Here is a 24788-nt window from a genome sequence, read left to right as displayed (position 1 = left end):
TTTACATGTAGAATGGAAACAAACTAGCTCGAGCGATGGTAGCTTATCTTTGAGAAGAGATATGACGACTACATGCCTTATGAACTAAATTACAATGAGGCTCGAAGGCATTTTTATCATAAAGAAGAAGTGTGAAACCCTAACCCTAGGAGTTGAAGCATCAAGGGTTTTGGGGTAAGTTGGACTGTCAACTTCTCGTGGTGGTAACTTTGGCATATGATCTCTATTTGGCTATCATAATACCTCGTTTCGAAGATCTCCCTGAATAGGAAAAAAATAATTTGTGAAGCATACTTTAGCACTTTTCTTGTCTCTTAGTTTTCCCAGAAAACATCTTTTAGTACCTCAAAATGACTTTGGAAGTTTAGGACCTGAAAAAATGCCAAAAATAGAGAGTTATGCTACAATTAAGGAAACTGGAAGAAACAGTGGTGGAGGTCCAAGTGGAATAGGTGGGTGGCCACCAGTATCCGCCTAGATCAAACCCAGACTTTTAGTTCTAAAAATGATAGTTTAAAATTTTCCCTTTTCAATGTTTAAGGCTGAAAAAAAAAAAGTTTTTTGTGAAAGAACCATATTTCCATAATTCACTATAGGTTATAGTTCTAAAAGGTTCATTTTTCTTCTTGATTTCCATAAATTGGGAAAAGTTACTTTAATTACTATCAAATAATGAAGATGATTGATCTGGATTTGTTTATAAATGATTTTGAGTATACACAGGCTCGCTTGATATAGTGATTTTGCAAGTTGTGGAAATTTATGATGACATAGTATCTGATATTGATCCCTATATTTCTTATATCCTCTATCTTTTTAGTTCCTTGAAATCCCCTCCTTTTTAGTTTGATGTTGATTGATGAATATCTTCAACAAACCTTTTAATTTCTTTCTCCTTTTGTTAAGGAGTGGATAATATACTAGTTCTAATGGACTATTGTGTTTCTTTCTCATCTAGAATATCTATAAGAGTATCTTCTTCCCACATTTCCATGTTTGCATATTTTCAATTGATGGCTTTGGTAAATGTAGATAAGGAGAAGAAACTTGTTGAAGCCTTAACGAAGAAATCTTGTCAAAAGGATAATAATTCCAACTCTATCCCTTTGTCAGCCGCATTTCTTTAGGCACTCTAGTATTTGCGATAAAAGGTCCAATTTGTGCTTTTAACTTGAAAATAACATGTTTCTTTCTTGGTAAGAAATGGATTTGATCTACATTTAAACTTTGCCTTATGAATTCAAGAAAAAAGATCCTTATAGGGAGGAAAATTGGTATTCTATATGGAGGAAGCTCAAAACCATATAATCTTGTCTTTGTAAAATTTTGATATAAATATCAATCCTCTAATCCCATTTCTTCATTAAACTATAATATTTGATTAACCTATGAAAAACTTGTTGAAAAATATAGCAAGAAATTCTCAATTTGATTTTGCCTTTGATTAAATTGAGAAAATTCAAATTTCCACATCAACAGACAACTTGGATGTAGTTAAATTGTGTGACATGGCTTGTGTCACCCAGTTTACTCAGTAAATTTGAGTTGAAGGAGTTAGAGTTTAGTTAAGCATGTGTGATTGCTAATTTGTAGCAATCGAGGTCAGTTATTTCAAGTTGTTTCTAGTTAAAGTAGTTCCAAATGTTGGAGGAACTAATGGAAGGTTAGTTGGGAAGTGGGACTTCAGTGAAACTCAATGATCCTTTAATTAATTGATCAATCACCCCAAAATAGCTAGTGCATGTAGAGAATTTGAGTTCCCCAGCTCTGGTGGAGATTCCAAGGAAATGTAACATTAGTTATAGACTAGTCTTGAGTGTACATGTGTTGCATGTAGTCAGATGATCAACCTTGGGAATTACACAATCCATTTTGGAGAAATTAATAAATAATAGGGGTCTAATTTCTCAAGGAATTGTGCACGGAAATTGTTAGAAAATTATATATTACAGAGCAATGGAACACATAAAATATATTGCAGAAATATAAACACAGAAAATGCATAAAACAAGAGACACAGATATACGTGGTTCAGCCAATTTGGGCTACGTCCACGGGAAACAACCAGTCCTTCCTTTTATATTATCCAGTAAACTGAAGAGATACAACCTACAGTAGATCCGCTGTAATTCCCTATTCGCTCTCACACAATCTCCTCTCTTTTTCTCACTCAGAATACAAATCTCCATAGATGCAATACAATTCCCTCATATATAGTGAGGGGTTTCTTTCTAGGGAAAAAAACCATAAATTAAACATAACTTCTACCATCAGATCTCCACCTAATGAACAACCCAGATTGACTACGAAATTACAACATTTTACAAGGCAATTTTACATCTATTTTTAGCTTCGAGGGCGCTGCCCCCGATTCCCCGCCCGGGGGGGGGGGGGGCTCCTAAAGATCGCTGCCACCTCCCCTGGACCCCCCTTGAAGCGCAAATATTATGGGTGACGTTGCCGCCACATTATGAACTAGGGTCTAATGTGGTGATACCTCTGAATAAAGAAGATAATTAGGCTCCAGACCCAACATAAATAGGTGCTCAAGAAGAGGCATAAATTGAATAAGTCTGGGTCAGACATTCTCAGTGAGCAGAGAGATAGGTTATTCACTTGTAGGTTGTGCTCAGTTGCACAAACTAATTGTAATACATTTCTATTCATCATATTAGGGCAAGTAGGAAAAGGGTTTTTTAGCAGATTTCTTTCCCCTGGAAAAAATAATGTGTTAATTTGTGTTATTTCTCATTGCATATTTGTGATTGATGTTCTAGATTATGAATTGAATTTCTCATAGTAGTAGAGTAGGTTTGTGTCTTGTGATTTTGATTAAACCTTCATGAGAAGTTGCAAATGTACACCATAATTTCTACAACCATTGGAGCTTCTATCATAAATATTGTAACAAACTAGTAAGAATTTATTTACAAAATATAAAAATGATAATTCTTCATACTATTTTCTAACTAGAGATGTCCAATGGATTGCTAACTATAAGTTTCCTTCTGAATTGTGTCTTTGATACTAGATTTTAGTAAACTTGTCTGACTGATAAACAAAAATAGATATACTAACACTGATTGACATTTAAAATACCTAATGAGGTTGAATTTCATGAATTGCTTATGGATTGTGATTGATAGGTATTGACTGAAATTAAAATAGACAGATGATTTTCTCCCTAGAGAATTGGTAGATTTAAACCTAATACAACTTCATCTATAGTTACTTTATTATCATAGCCTAATAGACAACATACCATGTATATAATATGTCTAGATATTTCAGGAAATATGCTTGAAGAGTACAGAGGATGAATCTGAAGAATATCAGATTTTTCTAGCAAAAATTATTCAAGAAGAGTATTCCTTTTTTGAGGAGTTAATTTCTAAAATATCTATTACATACTTGACTAGAAAGAGAGTGAATTTGACTAGGCATAGAAACGTGAAGGCTTTCTAGAATTGACGATGATGTTAGAGTCATACTCACAATCAATAAGTCCAAAATAATAAAACTATGAAACTTGGAAAATATAATTCCTACTTGTCTTTGATGTGCTCATCAATTTTAGAATGAGTCTGTTCCTAATAGTTGGGAGTTTGTTGAGGTTTAGTTGGTTGAGAGATTCTCTCCAACTAGTTAACCTCCTAGATTAGTGTGTGGTTGAGATATTCTCTCAACCAAGAGATTGCATGTCCAAGATACAATAATTATCTTGAGACATAGCTTGATGTATTTATATTATATCATTATCATTATTTGAGAATAGAAGACAATCAAGCCTAAAGCCTTTTCCACCATGTTTATGTTTCTCTTATATTATTTATTTTTATTAATTTACTTCAATTGGTATTAGAGCTAGAGACTTAGGGGCTTGTACGATATTGAATATAATGTGGTTTGTGCTTGAAACCAAGTGTAAGGAACTTGAGCCGTGTAGAGGCTGTGTACAAGCCCGAGAAGGAGTCGCACCAAGGAGATTTGAGACATAGTGGAGAAGATCCTTCAACGCAGATCTTTCCTCCTTCCATGAGGAATGTAGATTTCGAGTGCACTGTTGAATTGAAAACCAAAAGATGTCTCAATTGTATTCTCTGACATACTTGAAGTACGTTGGTGTTGTAACATAGGTACAGTTGCTACGTTGGACAAGTTCGACATGATCTACCAGTAGAAGGACACATGAAGCAACATAAACATGGTCATATCGGTGGAGCTGTGATCTGCAAATAACTTGTGGAGTGTTATAATTGGCCAAGGTGTGGCCAAATTGTTGAAAGGAAATCGTTATTTATGTGCAAAGTAATCTAGTTTATACTTTGTTTGTTCAAGATCTTTTTGTAGATCCAGACGCTAGTATTTCCCTCAACAAGATAAGAATACGTGAGTTAAATCTATATGATGCTTGAATTATAAGGAGAGTCTATAGCGAGATGGAGTGATCAACTGCATGGAGCTGCAGTTGGGATAGGCCATTGTGCCTACTGTTTAGAGTCGTGGGTAGCTAGATGTCGTTCTGTTGTGCATGAAAATGCATTTGAAAAGGGAGAAGCCTTCAATGGAATTCCTTGTTGTGGTTGTTGTTGAGCGTTGAGAACCAGTGAGATTGGTGAAAAAATGAGGTGAGAAACAACTTACAACAAACGTGTTGTTTCAGAGTGTGTCAAAATTTGTAGTTTTTTTTTTTTGTTTTCATCAGAGTGTGTGGAAGTCTAGGTGAAAATTGTCTACAAACAACGTGAAAGAACACAATTTGGAAAATGATATATTGATGTAAGTGAACTATATTTCATATGTTTATTTTATGCTAAGTGTTTGAGAGAACGTAGACACCAACCCACATTATTTTATATTAAATATCATCAGCAACACAGTGAGGAACCTGAGTTGGATCATAAGTGATTATGAACATTTATCAATTCGGATAATAAGACCCTTTTTGTTCAGATCCAGATCTATCAAATTCTTAGCATTTCAATTCAAGCTGTCTCTGAAATTTTGGCCCCCTTTAATGGAATTTTTGTCTTTTTTGTGATACTCGTGCTCAATTTTACCTCTTGGCTTTGCAAAAGATCGCCTCCACTGTAGTATTCAATATGAATGTAAACAAATTCTTTGTTTTGCGAAATGGCTCTCATACTGGCCAACTCTTAGGAAGAACGCTAAAAATGAACTTTTAGTGCATCAAGTCACATGAAGTCAGACTTTGGCTATTGTGAGTGTTGGTGTAGTTTTTGTACCTATCTTCTATACTTTCTTTCCCCATTTTTGACCTTTTTCCCTTCGGATCAACAAAACTTTACATGTTAACTGCCTTTTTCCTTATTATGAACAATATATTTTGCCATCATGTTATTTTGCCATTTTTTCTAGATATATGATGCAATATTCATTTTTATGGCTAACTGGGGTACGCGTTGGAGAAGTCTTTTGGATCCTTTCCTCCTTTTCAGGTGTTGCCCGCAAGAACGAGGTTATGGAATGAACAACCGTGCCAATTGATCTAAGATCAGGATGAAACATATTGCTGTTACACTTTGTGTGTTGTTACAGACCTGGCTGTTACACCATGATGTTGTTACAGACCATGATGTTGTTACAGACCTTGCTGTTACACCGCGTTGTTGTTACATATTACTGTTGTTACACCTCAGGTGTCATTACAAGGTTGTTGTTATCCAATGTTGTTGTTACATCCCAAACTGTTACTTTACCGCAGGGTGCTGTTACACTGTAGCTATCAAAGCCGTGGGTACTATTCCATGCAATAACTATTGGAAGTTATGAATTGTCTATTTAGAAAGTGACAGATCCAAGCGGTTATGATTTTAACCGATGTATTTGAATAGAACTCGTATTTAGGAACTGGTTATAACAATTTCTATTTTATGATCAACATGAGAATCATGAGATTCTCATGATTGATATGTTCCTAATTTTTGGGTATGTAATTTCTATAAGAGAAACTTAATCCCTTGGGCATGGGGGACAACATAGAGAGTACTGTTATTTTGATCCTATAACTTTTAATTATTCTTAATATCAAAGACACTGTGGTGATGCTGTTACTATTTCCAAGTTGAATTCTTAACTAATCTCGTGTTCATTCCTGCACCCCTGCTAGGGAGGAAGGGCCCTCCTCTTTAGCAGGGATTGTAGTGGTAGAGTAGTTGTATATTATTGTTCCTTTCTTTTAGTATTTGTATGGTTTTCTGCTGTCGTTGTATAATTTGTAGAATATATCTGCTTCAATTCCAGATTTATGATATGCTGTTACACAGATTTGGTTAGCAGTATGGTAGTTGACCAACTGGTGTAGTTATCAATATAGTGTGTGGCGCGCCTTTGTTCTGATAAATGTGAAGTGTGATTCCACTCCTGTAGAGTTTTTTTTGTTTTTTTTCACGAATGTTAGTTTCTGCAATTAATTCAGCGACATTCTTTACTGTTTTCTATTTTCACTCTTGGCTGTAGTGTCTCGGCACAGATAGTGCATATTGCATTGAAATAATAGACCTACCCTAGGTTGAAATTAAATGGTTGCAGTCTCGGTAAATTAGGATTGATTAATACAACACTATATTTTGGTGCCATTGACGGGGTTGGAAGTTGACAATATAGTCAATCAAGTTGTTTGTTTGATGATAAAGTGTTCCTAGTCCACAGTTGCTGGGCTGTAAGACGAGTGGTAAGAACCCACACATCGCTCTAACATACCTGGGAGGGCTCACTGCTATGATCACTAGGGCACTTAGGGTGTGGCATTTTGGTATTTTCTTAAAACGTGTCTTTAGCTCTTCAGTTGCTGGGTAGTAAGATGAGAGGTAAGAACCTGGGCATCGCTCTAACATATATGGACGGGCTCAATACTGTCAAAACTGAGACACTTAGGGTGTGAATCAATGCACATAGGGTCCATGTGTGCAACTGTAGGAATCATAAAAATACCGGAAACACCCCCCCACTCTAATTAGTCACAGGAAAAACGGGTCATAAAAAGAAGAGTGTAGATTTGGGAAGGAAAACATTTATCCATGAACTGATCTCAAGGGAAGGAAAAGAACAGTCAAATTCTCAGAGGGACGCAGAAAACAGGGCCACAAAAATATGTTACTCCCATAACAAGAACAAAAGCCTTTGATTCCTCTGTCTTAGGACCATATCATTCTAAAGCTAGTGAGAACGCTCCTAAGACTAAACATCCAATTCAGGAGCAGCAGGGGGAGGCTAGTAACTAGATGCTTAGGACCAAGGGAAAAGGGGAAACTGAAGTGGAGTACCAGAAGCCTGAAACAGGAGAGCATTTATTGGTTTATCAATATCCAGATTCGGGCAGCGTAGTGAAACAACTAGCCCTGAAGCAGCCTGAGCTACCAATTTCACCCACAAGACAATCACTAGAACACTCTGAAGAACACCTTTTACAACAAGGATCAAAGGGTCAACAATGGGGGAAAGCAATAACAACAACACTAAAACAAATGCTACTTTCATCTCCTTTGAGTTCCCAATTGGGGATATCAGAGGCAAGGCTCCCATGAAAAACATTCCTTTATCATCTCTACCATATTTTCAAGGAATGACTGTAGAAGATCTTGACACCTTATTGTTTGAATTTGATGTCTTGTGCAGGAGCAACATAGTTACCGATCAAACGAGAAAGTGAACCGGTGCCCATTTTTTCGAGGTAGAAAAAAATCACTCGATTTTGAAAAGTGGTGATACCAGAATACACTTTTTTTTAGCATATTTTTGACACTTTAAATTTTCTTATGTATCAAGTATGAACATTTTTGTTTCAATGTTAGTGATTTTCATGTTGGTTTTGAACAATGTTGATGGAGCATCAACACATTTTTTTAAATGTTAGTGATTTTCATGCTGATTTTGAGAAGTTTTGATGTAGCATCAACACTTTTTTTAAATGTTAGTGATTTTCATGTTGATTTTGAAAAGCGTTGATGCGGCATCAACACATTTTTTCAGAGGGCTTGTTTTTGACACTTCCCTTTTTGTTTAGAGGGCTTAGTTTTTACACTTTAAATTTTCTAATGAATTAAGTGTGGATAATTTCTTTTTAAATGCTGGTGATTTTCATGTTAGTGTAAAAAAAAGAAGAAGAGAGAAGTAACTCATAAAAACAAATGATATGAATAAAAAATTAACGGAAAACAACAAAAAAATAAATAAAAATATCAAAAAATAAATAAAAAAATGATTTTTTTCAAAAAGAAAATATAATTTAAAGAAAAACAAATTAAACTAAAAAAAGAAAATCTAAAAACATTTTTTTAAAGTTAAAAAAACAAATAAAAAATAAAAACCTCATTAGAAAAAAACTTAAAACAATTACCAAAAACATTTAAAATAAAAAAATAAAGCAAAAAATCAATTAAAATAAGAAAATAAAAAATACTAAAATTAAACAATTTAAATAAACAAAATTAAAAATAAGTAAATAAAAATTTAAGAATTATTTTTTGAAATTAAAATTATAAAACAAAGAAATAACATTAAATAAAATTAAAGGAAAATAACAAAAAAATTAAATTATAAAAATTAAAAAAAAATCAAGAAATAACATAAAAGAAAATTAAAAAAAAAAATATTAAAATTTAAAAAAAAAAATTAAAAAACCAAAATTAAAAATAAATAAATTAAAAAGAACAAAATTAAAAAATTAAGTGTTGATAGAGCATCAACACATTTTTTTAAATGCTAGTGATTTTCACGCTGATTTTGAGAAGTGTTGATGCAACATTAACACATTTTTTTAAATGTTAGTGATTTTCATGCTGATTTTGAAGAGTGTTGATGCAGCATGAATGCTTTTTTTTTTTAGAGGGCTTATTTTTAGAGGTTTTTTTTTTTTTTTTTTTTTTAATTTAATTTAATTTAATTTAATTTTTAATTTTTATTTTTTATCATGTATGAAGTGTGAACATTTTTTTTTGGTTAGTGATTTTCGGCTTGATTTTAAAAAATGCTGATGAGAATCAACCATTTTTCTTTAAAGGGCTTAGTTTCTACACTTTAAATTTTCCAATAAAATAAGTGTGGATAATTTTTTTTAAATGTTGGCGATTTTCAAGTTAGTAATAAAACATAAAAATTAAAATTAAAAAAAAAAAAAAAAAAACATGACAAAAAAAATCAAATACAAAAAATATTTAAAAAAACCCTATAAAAATGTATATATATAAAAAAAAAAAATTAACTCTAAAAAAAATGAAGAAAAAATTAATTGAAAACAACAAAAAAAAATAAATAAAAAAATATCAAAAAATAAATTAAAAAATGAAATTTTTTCAAAAAGAATATATAATTTAAAGAAAATAAATTAAACTTAAAAAAAAATCTAAAAACATATATATATTTGAGTTAAAAAAAACTCATTAGAGAAAAAAAACTTAAAATAATTACCAAAAACATTTAAAATAAAAAAAAAATTAAGAGAGAAAAACATCAATTAAAATAAAAAATAAAAAATAATTTAAATAGACAAAATTAAAAATAAGTAAATAAAAATTTAAGAATTATTTCTTGAAATAAAAATTAAAAAAAAAAATAACGAAAATAAAAAAATTAAATTATAAAAATTTAAAAACAAAATTAAAAAAAAACATTAAAATAAAATAAAATTAAGAAATAACATAAAAGAGAATTAAAAGAAAAAAAAAAATGTTGATGGTGTGGTGCATAAAAAATGTTAGTGATTTTTGAAAAGTGTTGATGTAGCATCAACACATTTTTTTAAAATGTTAGTGATTTTCATGCTAATTTTGAAAAGTGTTGATGCAACATCAACACATTTCTTTAGAGGGCTTATTTTTTGACACTTTAAATTTTTTTATGTATCAATTGTGAACATTTTTTTTATTAGTGATTTTCTTCTTGATTTTGAAAAGTGCTTAAGAGCATCAACTCTTTTTATTTAGGGGCTTAGTTTTTACACTTTAAATTTTCTAACGAATTAAGTGTGGATAATATTTTTTAAAAGTTGGTGCTTTTCATGTAAAAAAAAAAAAAAAAAAAACATGACAAAAAAATCAAATGCAAAAAATATATAAAAAAGGAAATAAAAAAACCTATAAAAATTAACAGGAAACAACAAAAAATAAATAAATAAAAAATTAACAGGAAACAGCAAAAAATAAAAAAAAAATATAAAAAAAAATGAAAAAAAAAATATAATTTAAAGAAAAACAAATTAAACTAAAAAAAAATGTAAAAGCAATTTTATTATTATTATTATATATATCTATATATATATATATATATATATATATATATATATAACAAATAAAAAATAAAAACCTCATTAGAAAAGAAAAAACTTAAAATAATTACCAAAAACATAAAAAAAATCAATTAAAATAAAAAATATTTAAATTAAATACTTTAAATAAATAAAATTAAAAATAAGTAAATAAAAATTTAAGAATTATATTTTGAAATTAAAATTAAAAAAAGAAAGAAAGAAAATTAAAAGAAAATAACAAAAATAAAAAAAAATTAAATTATAAAAATTTAAAAAAACAAAATATAGGAATAACATAAAAGAAAATAGAAAAAATAAAAAATTTAAATTATAAAAATTTAAAAACAAAACTTAAAAACAAAACTTAAAAAAAAAAGTTAAAAAAAAAAAAAAAGATTTTTTTTTTTTTTTTTTTTTTTCAAAACAATTAAAAAACAAAAAAATAAATTAATAAAATTAAAAAACAAAATAAAAAAAACAAAAAAATAAAAAACATTAAAAAAGAAGTTGAAATTAAAATTAAAAAATATTTAAATTTAGAAATGAAAAAAAAATGAAAAAATATTTCAATTTATATATATTTTTTTAAATTAAAAAATAACAAATAAAAAAAAATTATTAAAAAAAATATTCAAAAAACAAATATTAAAAACAAATTAACCCTCCCGCCTCGCTCCGCTCAACCCGCTCCCCCTCCCCTCTCCTCTTGCCCTAATCCCCTGCCCACCCCACCTGCTTCGTCCCCTCAGCCGTCCCCTCCCCCCTCCTCTCCCCCAACCCTCGTCTCCCATTCTGCCTGACCCCTAGGCCCTCCCCGCCCACTCGGGCCCCCATCTAGCAACCAAGAGGCTGCAGCACGATTCTGGGAATCAACCTGCGACCTCTTGGCCACTGGATGGGGGCCCGGGCAAGTGGGGAGGGCCAAGGGGTGAGGCAAAGGGGGGGGGTGAGGGAGGGGTACAGGAGGGCTACGGGGAGGGAGTGGTTGGGGTAGGGAAGGGAGTGGGTGGCGTAGGGAAGGGAGGAGGAGGGCTGGGGTGGAAGGGAGGAGCAGAGTTGAATTTTATTTTATTTTATTTAATCTTTTGGTAATTATTTAACCTTTTTTTTTTTTTTTAACTCAAAAAATGGTTTTTCTTTTTATTTATTTATTCTTAAATTATATATATATATATTTCAATTTTTTTTCATAAATGTTATGATATTTTTTTTTTTTTTTTTGTCATGAATCGTCCCCTTGCCACTCGTGGCCGGTTGGGCCTCCGGGTCGGCGTGAGATTTTTTTTTTGGGTAATTTTTTAATTTGTTTTTAATTTTATTTTGCTCTTTTTTTTTTTAACATGGTATGGTTGAATTCTTTTACATTTTAAAGTTTTTATTTTTTATTATATATATATATATATTATTTTTTATATTTGATTTTTTTTTGTCATGTTTTTTTGTAATGTTTTATTACTTGGTATTATTTTTTATTTTTATTTATTTTTCAATATTTTTTCTTTTCTTTTGTAATTTGTGTTTTTTTTTTTTTTTTTAAATATTTGAATTTTTGTATTTCTATATATTTTTTATATTTGATTTTTTTGTTATGTTTTATTACTTGTTATTATTTTTTAATTTGTTTTTCCAATATTTAAATTTTTGTGTTTTTTATTGTTATTGTTTTTTTTTTCAATATTTGAATTTTTGTTTTCTTATGTATCTTATATATATATATATATATATATATATATATATATATATATAGAGGGTCTGTATCGATGCTTGTCTAGCAATCCGATCCCATTATGTGTAATTTGATAGTTGATTTTAAATTTTTCGTTATAATGAATCGAGTCTGCCCCACAATGTGTTAATTTCATGGTTGGTCTTTAAGTTTTCATTACAATGGGTTGAGCTCACCTACACTGCGTGTCAATTTGATAGTTGATTTTTAATTTTTTTTGCAATGTCTCAAGTTGTCTTAGGCTAAGATTTTAAAATCGCTATACATTTAACATTTAAAAAAAATTACTCTTGGTATAATAACTCTTTCATTCAGGTGTTCATTTTTAAAGTTTTTTTAGTCATAATTTTTTTTCCATAATGTCATGCTTGAAATATTTTGAAAACTTGAGATTTTTTTGTAGTCATAATCTTTGGTTTTAATTGCATGGTTGAAAAATTGTCAAGATTTTAATGTTTTTCTAAGTCATGATATTTTATCTCTAATGCTATGGCCGAAAACAATTACAATTTCAAGGTTTTTTAGAGTCAAAATATCTTATCTTTAACAACATGGATGAAAATAGTTGGAATTATCAAACATGATATTTTATCTTTAACATCATGTCCGAGAATTGTTGGAATTTTACAGTTTTTCAAAGTTCGAATATTTTCTCTTAAACTCCATTGCTCAAAAATGTCAAAATTGTAACCCGATTTTTATTTTTGTTATTCCAGAATAAACAATTTTTTTAAGGGAGTTTTTTATCCATTTAAAAAAAAATGGTTTTTATTTCCATTTTAAAAAAATGTTGAAAATTTACCCCAAAAAAAACATCGTTCTGGAATAAAATTTTTTCGTTTTTGGGTTGTTTTCTCATGTTTTTTGGGGGTTTTTGGGCTCGAGTACTAGTTTTGAGGTAATAGTTCCTGTTTCATCTGTAACTATGTTGAGCTATGACTATGTTTCAGATGCTCAGAAACCAAAATTATTTCCTGCTACTCTAAAAGGAGCAGCCCTGAGATTGTTCATGGGGTTAGGCTCTGCCTCTATTTGAACATGGAGCGAGATGAAGGAGACATTTTTATCAAAGTATCAAGATTATTGTAGAACCAGGGACTTAAGAGAGGAAATATTCAGGATGACACAAAAGGAGGATGAGAGCCTGGAGGACTATGTGGAGCGATTTCATTACAATTTGCAGAGATCTAAACATAGTGATTTAGATCAAGAGATCTTGAAGATCATATTCAGAAGGGGAATGAGGGATGACTGCCTTGATACCCTAAATATATTATGGAAGGGGGACATATCTTAGGAACCATTCACCGAGATAATAAAGCTCTGTCTGAGATGCTCTAGAGGATCGTCAAAGGGAAGAAGCATAATCCAAGATGCCTCTGCTCGAATACAAAAATTTGCAAGTGGAGGAGTAACCAGAGCATAGATTGAGAATTTATTTGAAAATTTCAAAACCGACCTCCTTAGTACTTTATCCGCCCAAATAATGACGACACAGAACAAGAAGGAACAAGGGGAAGTTGATACAACTTTAGCTGTGTTCTGTCCGAAATGCAGAAAGAAACATCCCTTGAGGGATTGTGAAATGAACAACATCAGCTTGTGCAATATTTTTGAACTGGAATATCCTATAGGTCAATGTACGGAGCTTCCTAGACTGAAAGCAGTGCTTAGAGAGTCGAGTGAAGAATTTTAGTCCTCTTATTTCATCGCGCCCAGGAGACCATGGCAGCCACGACCCCCAGGTATGTCCCAAGATTTTTATTCTTTTAAATTGTGGAATACTGCGTATAACGCTAAAAAATATCCATGGAAATACTCTGCTCCTTCTCCAACACAGTTTCCTTCACCCTTGAACCGGTGGTCCCCCTCTCCATCTATTTAGTATCATCCATCTCAATCGTATTCTTGGAATCAAAATTGGAGGGGGAATGCCCAAAGTCTAGTTCCCTCTACATTACCAATACAACAATATCGACAGTTGCCCCCTTTCCAAACTCCTGTTCCTACACCTCCTGTGCGACCCCAATTACTTATGCAACCTAACCCTAACTTGAATAATAAAGTAGCCCAGAGCATAGAGGCTCTGACTTCCTTCCAGAATTACCTTATCACTCCCGTCAGACTTAATGAAATTAAACTATAACCGGGTAAGGTGATTAAACCAAACTAATTCCCTATCATCACCGAGGAGGAGTGTGAGTTTTCCAGAGAAGATATAGTAGATCTTGAGGCAGCTATTACACTTGTAAGAGCCAATACAGAGCGGACTGTTACACCTATAACAACCAACCTGAGAAGAACTGTTACTCTTGTAACAACCAACTTGAGTAAGGCTGATACACCTGTAGCAGTCGATTTGACTATTATGACTCAAGATCCTCCGTATCCTCAGAGATTAATTGAGATTGGAATGACCTCACAAATCGAATATGATTTTCTTAGGGAGTTACAAAACCTGCAGGTACGGATTCCTCTGCTGCAAGCTCTTAAAGAAGTACATATTTATGCCAAAACAGTACGAGACCTGTGCATTAAGAAACCTGGAAGGAAGCATAAGGACCCTACTACTATACACGTGATGGGGAAATTGTCTGAATTAATGACTGCTCAACCTCTTTTAACCAAGTATAATGATCCAGGGAACCCTACAGTTACTGTTTATATTGATGGCCAACCCATAACTAATACATTGATTGATCTTAGGGTGACCATTAATGTAATGACAAAGGACCTATTTACCACCATGGGGCTACATGGGCTAAGACATATGCCTACCATACTTGAATGAGAAAATAGACCCCGTGTTAAACTCGAGGGGGTATTAGAAGATGTAGTAATCACAATAGCTTCCTGGAGGTATTCGACTGACTTTCTTATCTTGCAAACCAAATCCAACCTGGGGGGACATCCTTTGATTTTAGGGAGACCCTGGCTGGCCACTGCAGATGCATTTATAAGGTGCAGATCCGGATCTATGATGATTTTAGATGGCCAGGCTACAAAGAACCTTAACCTTTACCCCCCAGCAAAACCAAATATGGATTTGAACAATCCCTGGTGGGATGAATTTGAACCTGAATCAGATCTTTCCCTACTGCTCCTCACTCTTGGAAAAGCCCAGTATTTCAAGGATGAGATAAAGGATGATATCATTAATGGATTTACTAGTAACTCACTTTCTGTCACTTCTATTGAAAATTTAAGGGAGGAAGAGGATGTAGATGATGTAAACTTTGAAGAAATGAGAACCACTCTACATATTGACAATATTCCAGTTGACATAGAACGAGGGAAGTATTTAAATATTAATCCCAACCTGATTGCTGAGAAAAATAAACTGCTGTTACAATTGTTACAGAAATACAAAAATGCAGTTGCATGGGACTACATAGATATGAAAGGGATTCATCCCAGCCTATTCACTCACCACATTTATTTGAAATATGGATACAAACCAATTAGACAATCGCATCGTCGCATGAACCCTACACTAAAGGAGGTAGTGAAAGAAGAATTATAGAAACTCCTAAATGCTAACTTCATTTATCCGATATCTGACAGTTATTGGGTGTCTCCGCTTGTCATTGTCCCTAAGAAGAATGACAAGTGGAGAGTCTGTGTGGATTATATAGAACTCAACAAAGTCACTCAAAAGGACCATTTTCCTTTACCATTTATATATTAGGTCCTTGACACCCTCTCTGGGAAAAAGTTTTTTTTTTTTTAGATGGGCTTAGTGGCTACAACCAGATACATATTTCCCCAGAGGATCAGGATAAAATGACCTTTACTTGCCCTTGGGGAACTTTCACATACAGAGTACTCCATTTTGGACTCTGCAATGCGCTAGCAACTTTTCAGAGGGAAATACTGGGAATTTTTTTTGATTTCTTGAATGAATGACTTGAAATCTTCATGGACGACTTTACACATTATGGTGATGCTTTTGAAACAACATTAGTTAATTTAGAAAAAAGTGTTGGAACATTGTATAGAGACTAATGTTTCTTTGAGCATTGAAAAATGTCACATGATGATGAATGAAGGGATCGTGATGGGACACTTCATTGCTGCTAACGAGATCAAGGTAGACCCTACTAAAATAGAGGTAATCCTAAAAATTCCAAATCCCAAGATGCAAAAAGAGGTACGTAGCTTCTTGGGGCATGCATGGTATTATAGAAGGTTTATAGAGAATTTTTCAAAAATTGCATCGCCTATGTTCTCCTTACTTATGAAAGGTAGAATTTGTGTGGACAGGAAAGCATGAGCATGCCTTTTGAAGCAGAATGCTGTGTATCAGCAGCTCCTATTTTACGTGGTCCCAATTGGGAACTGCCATTTCACATAGCTACGGAAGCATCTGACATTTCCGTAGGTGTTGTTTTCAGCTAGAATAGGAAACCCTATGATATTTATTACATAAGCAAGAATTTGACTCCGGCTGAGCTCAACTACACAGTGACTAAGAAATAATTCCTAGCAGTAGTGCATGCCATCAATAAGTTTCAACATTATATTACCGGGTATCAAGTATTTGTACACACTGACCACTCTGCCATTCATTTTTTAATGAATAATCCAATTACCAATGGTAGAATTACACGTTGGTTATTGTTGTTACAGGAATTTGATATCACAATCTTAGATAAACCTGGAAAATATAATGTAGTAGCTAATTTTATTTCTAGGTTAACTATTGATGACAATTGCATTCCTACTGAGGATTCTTTTCCTGATGAGTATCTCTTTTCTATTTCTACTCACTCACCATGGTATGCAAATGTAGGCAATTATCTTGCTGCAAGAAAGTTTCCACAATACTTATCCTCCAAGGAAAAGAGAAAAATCATACAACGAAGTGGTATTTATTCCTAGATAGAGCGGAATCTCTATCACACTGGACTAGATTTTCAGATCAGACGTTGTGTTAGGGAAGATGATATCTTTGACATCCTTAAGGCTTGTCATGAGGAACCTTGTGGAGGGAACTTCGTAAACAAGCAGACAAGATACAAAGTCCTCTCGATAGGATATTATTGGCCAACAATATTTTAGGATGCTAAGAAGTTCATGAAAGGGTGCGATAGCTACCAGAGGATGGGCCAACCGCTGCAATCAGATGAGATGCTGTTACAACCTCAAATAGTCTTAGAACCATTTGAGAAATGGGCCTTGGATTTTGTGGGACCAATTAATCCTTCATCTAGACAGAAGTCCTACATCTTGGTCTGCACCGACTATGTCACAAAATGGGTCGAGGCAAAAGCACTAACCAGAGCCACAGAGCAGGCTATTTCAGACTTCTTGTTTGAAGACATCTTTGTCCATTTTGGGATACCAAGGGAGATAGTGATATATGGAGGGCCCAAATTTACATCTCACTTGATCCAAAAGTTGGTTGAAAAATATAAAATCCATCATAGAATCACGTCACCTTATCACCCACAAGCAAATGAATAAGTGGAAAGCAACAACAAAGTCATTGAGGGGATTCTTACTAATACTGTGGCTAGTCACCGAAGGAATTGGGATGATAGACTTCCAGAAGTGCCATGGGCATATAAAACTACATGGAGGAATACTACGAGATTCTCACCATACAAAATTGTGTATGGTAAAAATCCCTTATTCCCTATAGAGTTCGAAATCAAGACATTGAGAAGAGAATTGCAGGTAAATCTGGATCTGGCTACAACACAAAATCAAAGGTTGAACCAACTCAATGAATTGGAGGAGAAACGACTGGCTGCTATCTAACAAACAGAGATTATCCAACAATAAAGAGCTAAGTGGTATGAAAGGTTTATCAAAAAGAAGAAATTTTAGAAAGGAGATTGGGCTCTCTTATATGATTCGAGATTCAAGGACTTCAAGGGTAAGCTTTGCACCAAATGGCTAGGTCCCTATGAGGTAGATGCAGTCTTTGAAAATGGGATTGTGAATTTGGTTACCATTGACAGTTCAAGGACACCATTGCTTGTTAATAGGCATCGTCTTCAGTTATATCATAAACCTGCTTTAAGAGATTCATTTGTTAACATTGTCACGAATTCAGACCTTCAGATTATAGGAGTAGGGGAAAACCCACCTGTGCTGCCAAAATTCTAAATTTTCAGTAAGTGTAATAGCTAAAAACCAACCTCTGTTGGCTGCTTTTACACCTGCTCTCTCTCTCTCTCTCTCTCTCTCTCTCTCTCTCTCTCTCTATATATATATATATATATATATATAAAGATAAGTAAATAAATAATGAAAATAATTTGGCTGTGAAAACCTCTTTTTTGGGGCACAAACATACAATTTTTGTGACAGTTGAAAACCACTCTGTGGCGGCTGTTACACACTTTCATTGAAATGAAATTTGTCATTTCAGGCATATCTTACAATAATGTTGTTACACGTATGTTTTTGGTTCTTTGTTTTTATATTTTATGGAAACTAATAATACATTTCTAAAAACAAATATGCCAGTCGTCTTGGCTATTACATCTGTAACAACCGACGACTTCTAAAAAATGATCCAAGTGAATTATTTATCGCAATATACAACATGCATCACCATGATTCAGGAGCAATTTCCATGACCGCTAGAATTAATTTCGTGCACCTCGTTACCAATGTCTTCTCTTCACGTCATACCAGGCATGTCATGAAACGGTAATATCACTGTCCTATTTTATTTAGCAATTATGGCAATTTAATGTGATATCCTTTTTACGACTGAGGACAACCATCACACTTAAGCCGGGGGGAGGATGAATTACATCATGACATGACTTGTGCATGACCTGTGAGCATTCAAGCTGGGATTAAAGTATGATGATCCCGTAATCATTATAATCTATAACTACCTTTCTGAATTTTTATGATTGATCATGCCGAAAAGGGAATTGTACCTTAGACCAAACCTTCCATAATTTAGCGTTAATGAGAAAGTGATATTGCACAGTACAAACCATGATTTTAAATCCTTGCCTTTAACCTCATTGCATCACCCTACCATTACCCACTGCTGAAGTGTTGTATCCTCATTCAAAACTCTTAGAAAAAAGCGAAGGAAAATAGTTTGCAGAGCCTGAACAATTGAGCATTGTGCTGTTACATCGAAATTTCTCAAAGAAGAGAACAACATGTTGTAACAACATATCAATGGTGGGGCGACAATTAGACATGAACCATAATCAACCGAGGCATTGGAAAAATGTCTTGAAGCATGCCAAATTTTAAAGGATGAGGGTTGGTTTGGGGTTTTCCAAAGGCAAAAGGGATCAAACAGAGCAATTTCTATGTAATTCGCTAAGAATTTGAAGGAGTATCAAATGAACGTCAGGGGATTCAACTGGAAGTTACAGAGTAGGTAATTTCTCATGTGACGGCATTGCCAACAGAGGAAAAGAGGTGGTTCAACAAAAAAATCAATGGCCCCTCTTTGAAGGAGGATTTTCTCCAAGGGGAAGAGCATCTGGAAAATAAAGGAAGAGGAATTGATAGGCTGTCGCTTCCCCAACCATGCGAAGGTGTGTCCCTTTACCTCATTAAGTATATTACCTATGAGGGAAGGGCAACAATTGTATTTAATTATCACTTCCCATTGTTAAATCACCTCCAACATCAACAGATGATAAACCTCTTGTATTTTCTACTAGAGAATATCAGGCATATGGCTATGATTGTGAAGACAACTGCACACCCAGAGAATTGCATCACAAACCACAGTCTCATCAAGCTAATTATGTTAGATGCCCTAAGTCACCAGGGCAAGAGCTAAGATGAATTCATGAGGAAGAATGTTAGGACAACGTGAAGGAAGCGAGATGGGTGTTGTAGTGTTTTCTTCTCAAAGATGTACGAAAAGAACCCACTTAAGATTGTGGATGACAAACAATCTCAACAATGTAAATGGTTGCTAAACATTGTAGATATGCAACAACTGATAGAAACAAAACTTGCCAAAGTCTGGATCTATGCCACAACCACAAATAAACTGCAAAATGAAAGATTAATAACTCCAATCATCCAATGGAAACCAAATATACGAAGAATAGTTTTATTATAACCTGTGAAGGGAACAAATAAACGTTACCAGTCCCCCTCTATGGAATGGGTTCTTGGCTATCCTCAAACATCTTCAGCGTGTGTAGAGTCTTTCTCCTCTATAATGTATGACCCCTGTTAGCCCTAAGGTGCAGTGCTGCTATTTTGAAGGCTAAAGGAAGGAAATGGCCCGTTTTGCTACCATGTAGAGGTTCCCACATGGGCCATCACCCCACTTTCCTCACTCTTCCACTCCCATTCTCGTTCGCTCACATCCTAACCAAACCCACTTTCACCTTCTTCTACGTAAATTAATCCATGCCCTAATGTGTGAAAAACCCCCCGAAAACCTTACCTTTCCGCCCATATGCACCCTTCGCACATTTCTCGAGGACATCCCGTACATCCGTGTCCCCCCTCCGTCGATCTCCCCACCGATATGATGGCCCACACTTCACTCGACCGACAAGACATGCTCAATCAATCTTCACTGTTAGATCACCCCTCGCCAGATCTAAGGGCTATCGCACATATCGCGTGGGCAACAAGAGAGAGGAATACTCGCCTGATAAGAGTGGTTTCCTCTCTCTCCTCCGCCGCTATGTGGTGAGCGGTGAATGGCATCGGGCGGACTCCGGCCTTTACCGCTTATCGCTCAAGGAGCATCCGATAGGAGCCATTTCTGCCCAAAAACCACCCTCGGGTGTTATCTTCTGAGCACCTCCTCTACCTGATAGCCGTTCGATCTGCGCATCTGAGATCTGACAACTCAGACTTATTCCGCTCCCACCACGACTTCAGGCCTCCTGCGTTCGATCTCCACCATCCATTTCCCTCGATCCAACGGCCCTCTTTCACCATCACCATAGTCCACCCTCCACCACCTGACCACCATCCTAACCATCAATCCCTCGATCCAATGGTCCATATGCTTCGTACCCCCGCTTCCCATCAGTCACCCAGGGAGGAAAGTGGTTGGCTCTGTCAGTATCTATGGCAGGCAGACAGTTGAAATAGAATAATGAAAAGCATGGCTGAAAGGGGAAAAACAATAGCACAATGCATCCGAATGAACAAAAATGATCGTGGAACAACACAACACGTTCAAGCCACCTAACAGAGCGGTGAAGTGACCAGAATTGGTTACTGTGTTTGTTAAAAATATTGCCCCTGTTCTCGTGCTTATCTAATTATGGCATAAAGCAGTTAGTAGCCTGAGGGGATAGATTAAGACATCTCAAGCCCTAGAGAGCCCGAGAGCATCGTAAAAGCCTATAAATGGCTGGAAGTTAGATGGAACAAGGGCTCAACTTTTGGAGACTGTAGATACTCTGTTCCTTGCAGCGTCTCATCTTCATTCTAGTAATACACGCTTCTTTTGTTGTTACATGTTCAATATCCATTTCTCTTATGTTCTAAGCTTGCCCTTGGATAAGTCTATTCATGATTTCTTCTGTGTCTAATGCCAGATAACTGTCATCTTATCTCTGAATTGATAAATTGGATTTGCCATTGAATAGGTTATTCATGTTTTCCTTCTGTGTCTAATGCCAGATAACTGTCATCTTATCTTTGCGTTGATAAATTAGATTTGCAAGCTTCATTACTTCCTGTAGATAGTCATTCATATATGTTTATGTATGCATTTTCCAGTACAATTAGTATTCTCCATCTATCCATTAAATCTATAAACTATTGAGCATTAGTGGTCTAAAGCCTTGTCAAGTTGAGGGTGTTCATGCATGTTTGGAATGAAAATAGAGTCGAAGCAGTTATCTGGCTTGATCCAAACATTCATCCATTCCAATAGTTCCAAGAACAATATTGAAGATAATATGTTACCAGGCATCTCCGAGCTACAACCTAGGAGAGTTTCCTGGAGTGATAACAATTGGCGCTGTTTCCGGGGAGAGGAAACTGAAGCTCAGATTCCCCGAGAAACGACATAGATCTAGCTTTGATGATAGACAAAGTCTGGGCACTTTTTTGTTTGTAATCATCTATCTGGCGACTCTACTAGAGGCCGAACCTTTTGGCGACTCTACTGGAGGCCGAACCTTTTGGCGACTCCACTTCATAGTTTTGGCTTAGTTTGTGAGGCATACTTGGAGAAATCCTTAGAAGTCACAGGCTGACCCAATACTTGATCCTGAAAAAATCATCAAAGAAAGAAAGGTATTGCAGAAAGGAGGATCAGGTTCAGGTAAACCTAAACAATCTTCTATATCTCTTCAAGAAAGGACTGTAATAGAACAAATACATGTCGAGAGTATAGCTTCTAATACTAGAAGTGAAGAAAAACTCTCAGAGATTCATAAAGCTCCTTATTCTTTAGGTTCTCCTTTTTTTCTAAGCCCAAAGGAAACCTCACCTCCTATCCATTATACTCCTTCAGTCCTATCAATCACTCCTCAGCCCTTTGTCATTCATATTTCCAGTACCCCCATAGCCACCACAACTATGTCAGGCCCACAAGCACCCACCAAAATGGAAAGAATAATAGCTGCTAGGTATGGACCTCTAGTACTGCCCACTCCTTTGAATGCCATGCCTACTGGAGAATATCAGAAGTATATGCCTAATTTCACTGGGACCGAAGGTGTTACAGCTGAAGAACATCTTGAGTCATTCTATAGCTATGCTGATAACCTGGACATTAGTGAAGATGATGTCTGGATGAGAGTCTTTGTCTAAAGCCTAGATGGAGAGGCTAGAAAATGGCTCAGAGAACTAACCCCAAGATCTATAACATATATTGAGGCTTTAGATGATGCATTTCTAAGGCATTGGGGGGATAAGAAGGATATCCTCTACTACCACACTGAGTTTGGGAACTTAAAGAGGGAAAATGGTGAGATACTGTCTGATTTTAATAAGAGGTCTAACTGCATGTAAAACAAGATACCAGCTGAAGTAAAACCCACCACTACCTTTGCTAGACTCATCTATGCCAGTTCCTTTGATTCTAACTTCTGTTTACTGTTGAGGGAGAGGCGATGTGCTTCTTTGGCTGATATGCAGGATGCATCCTTGGAAGTAGAATCAAACATCATGGTTGCAGAAAAGCTCAAAGGTAATGCTGATAGAAGGAGATAGAGGGGCGAGTCTTCATCATTTTCAGATCCCAAGATCGATAAAATGACCAAAATGATAGAGTCATTAGCCTCTGAAATCTCCAAATTAAAGGTTGAGCAGCACTCTGGGAAAGGAAGGGTTCCTAATACCTTTGTTCCTAGAGATCCAAATCCATATAGAAGAGCTAATGAGCAGTTGTAGATCTTGCAAAGAAGCAAAGATGCCAATGAAGACCAAAGGGTGAAGACCCCTTTCCAAAATGTAGTCATGGAAGAAGAGCAGGTTGAAGAAGATGATGAGATCCATTGTATGGAAGACAAAGGCAGTGCCCCTTTTTTGACCTTAGTTGCCTATGAAAAGTCATTATTAAATGACCAGATCAGCCAAGAATGGGATGGTGAAGTTGTTCTACAAACTAGAGATCAACACAAATATAATCTGAGGTCGATGATGAATAATGTCAAGGAAACTCCTGTTCATAAAGCTGCTGTCTCTGTAGAACAACAAGATAATAAGTAGAAGCAACCAACAGTTGATCCTATCATCCTCAAAGCTCCAGCCATAGAGGTAAGAGGCCTTGACAAGTCCCCTTCTTCTTTCAGTCTTCAATCAGAAATTCAGAAGCTAAGAATACCTATGCCTCTGATTGAACTCATGAAGAATGAGTCCTTCAAAGAATCTATCCTCGAGGTCCTTGAGCCTAAAGCCATCCAAGCCTCTATTGAATATGTAAATCTGCAAGATGACAAACCAACTGTTATTCTCATCCCAGTGATTGAAAATTGTGAAGACAACTCTCCATCATTCTATGTCTCTTTGACTATTCATGACAAAACCCTTCATAACTGCCTTCTGGACACTAGAGCCAACCATAATCTAATGCCCAAGGCTGTCATGGATAAATTGGGTCTTGACATTACCAAGCCTTACCATGACCTGTTTTCTTTTGACTCTAGAAAAGTGGAATGCTTGGGAACTAATCAAGGACCTAGCCATCACTTTGTCTCAGCTGCCCATGAAGAGCGTGATGATGGATATTGTGGTAGCAGATGTTGTGGCATGTTGCTTTCCAGAGGCTGGATCAAGATATTAGGTGGAACATTGCAAAATGATCTGTCCTATGCTAATGTCCCAGTTTTTGGAGGTGAAAATAGGAGATTGTACAGAGAAGCTCAGTTGGCTTATACCATCAGTGATGAGAGGAATCCCACTAATCATCCCATCTATGCTGTTGACACTAATTTTGGAGCTTTTTTTCTTTAGATTGAAGGATCTTAGTTGGCCTCTACGTAACTTAAAAAACTAGTTTGCCAGATCACAGAGGAAGAAGGCCCACAGATTTGGGACATGTTCTTTTATGGGGCTTTCTCTAAGGAAGCTGCAGGAGCAGGTGAAGTCCTTATGTCCCCCACACAGGAATGCATTGATTCATCTTTTATATTAAATTTTCAAGTGAACAAAACCTTCCAAGCAAAACATCCAAGGCTGAAAGCATACAGAGATGAGGTGAAATATAGACCATCTCTACTTGATAATATCAAATGCTGGAAAGTTTTTGAAGTAGATGATCAAATCAATAGGCTTTTGCAAGTCTTTGATGATTTTGCTGATATACACATTGACCAAGAGAAAGAAACCTTTGATAGTAAGGTAAAAAGGGTCAATTTTTAGGTTGGTGAC

The sequence above is a fragment of the Pinus tabuliformis genome, chromosome 4_2 (assembly GCF_031772625.1).
Source record: "Pinus tabuliformis cultivar Carrire ecotype Pingquan chromosome 4_2, CPIR1, whole genome shotgun sequence".
NCBI classification, from domain to species: Eukaryota; Viridiplantae; Streptophyta; class Pinopsida; order Pinales; family Pinaceae; genus Pinus; species Pinus tabuliformis.
The sequence above is the reverse complement of the archived record's forward strand: the minus strand, read 5'-3'. Positions refer to the sequence as shown.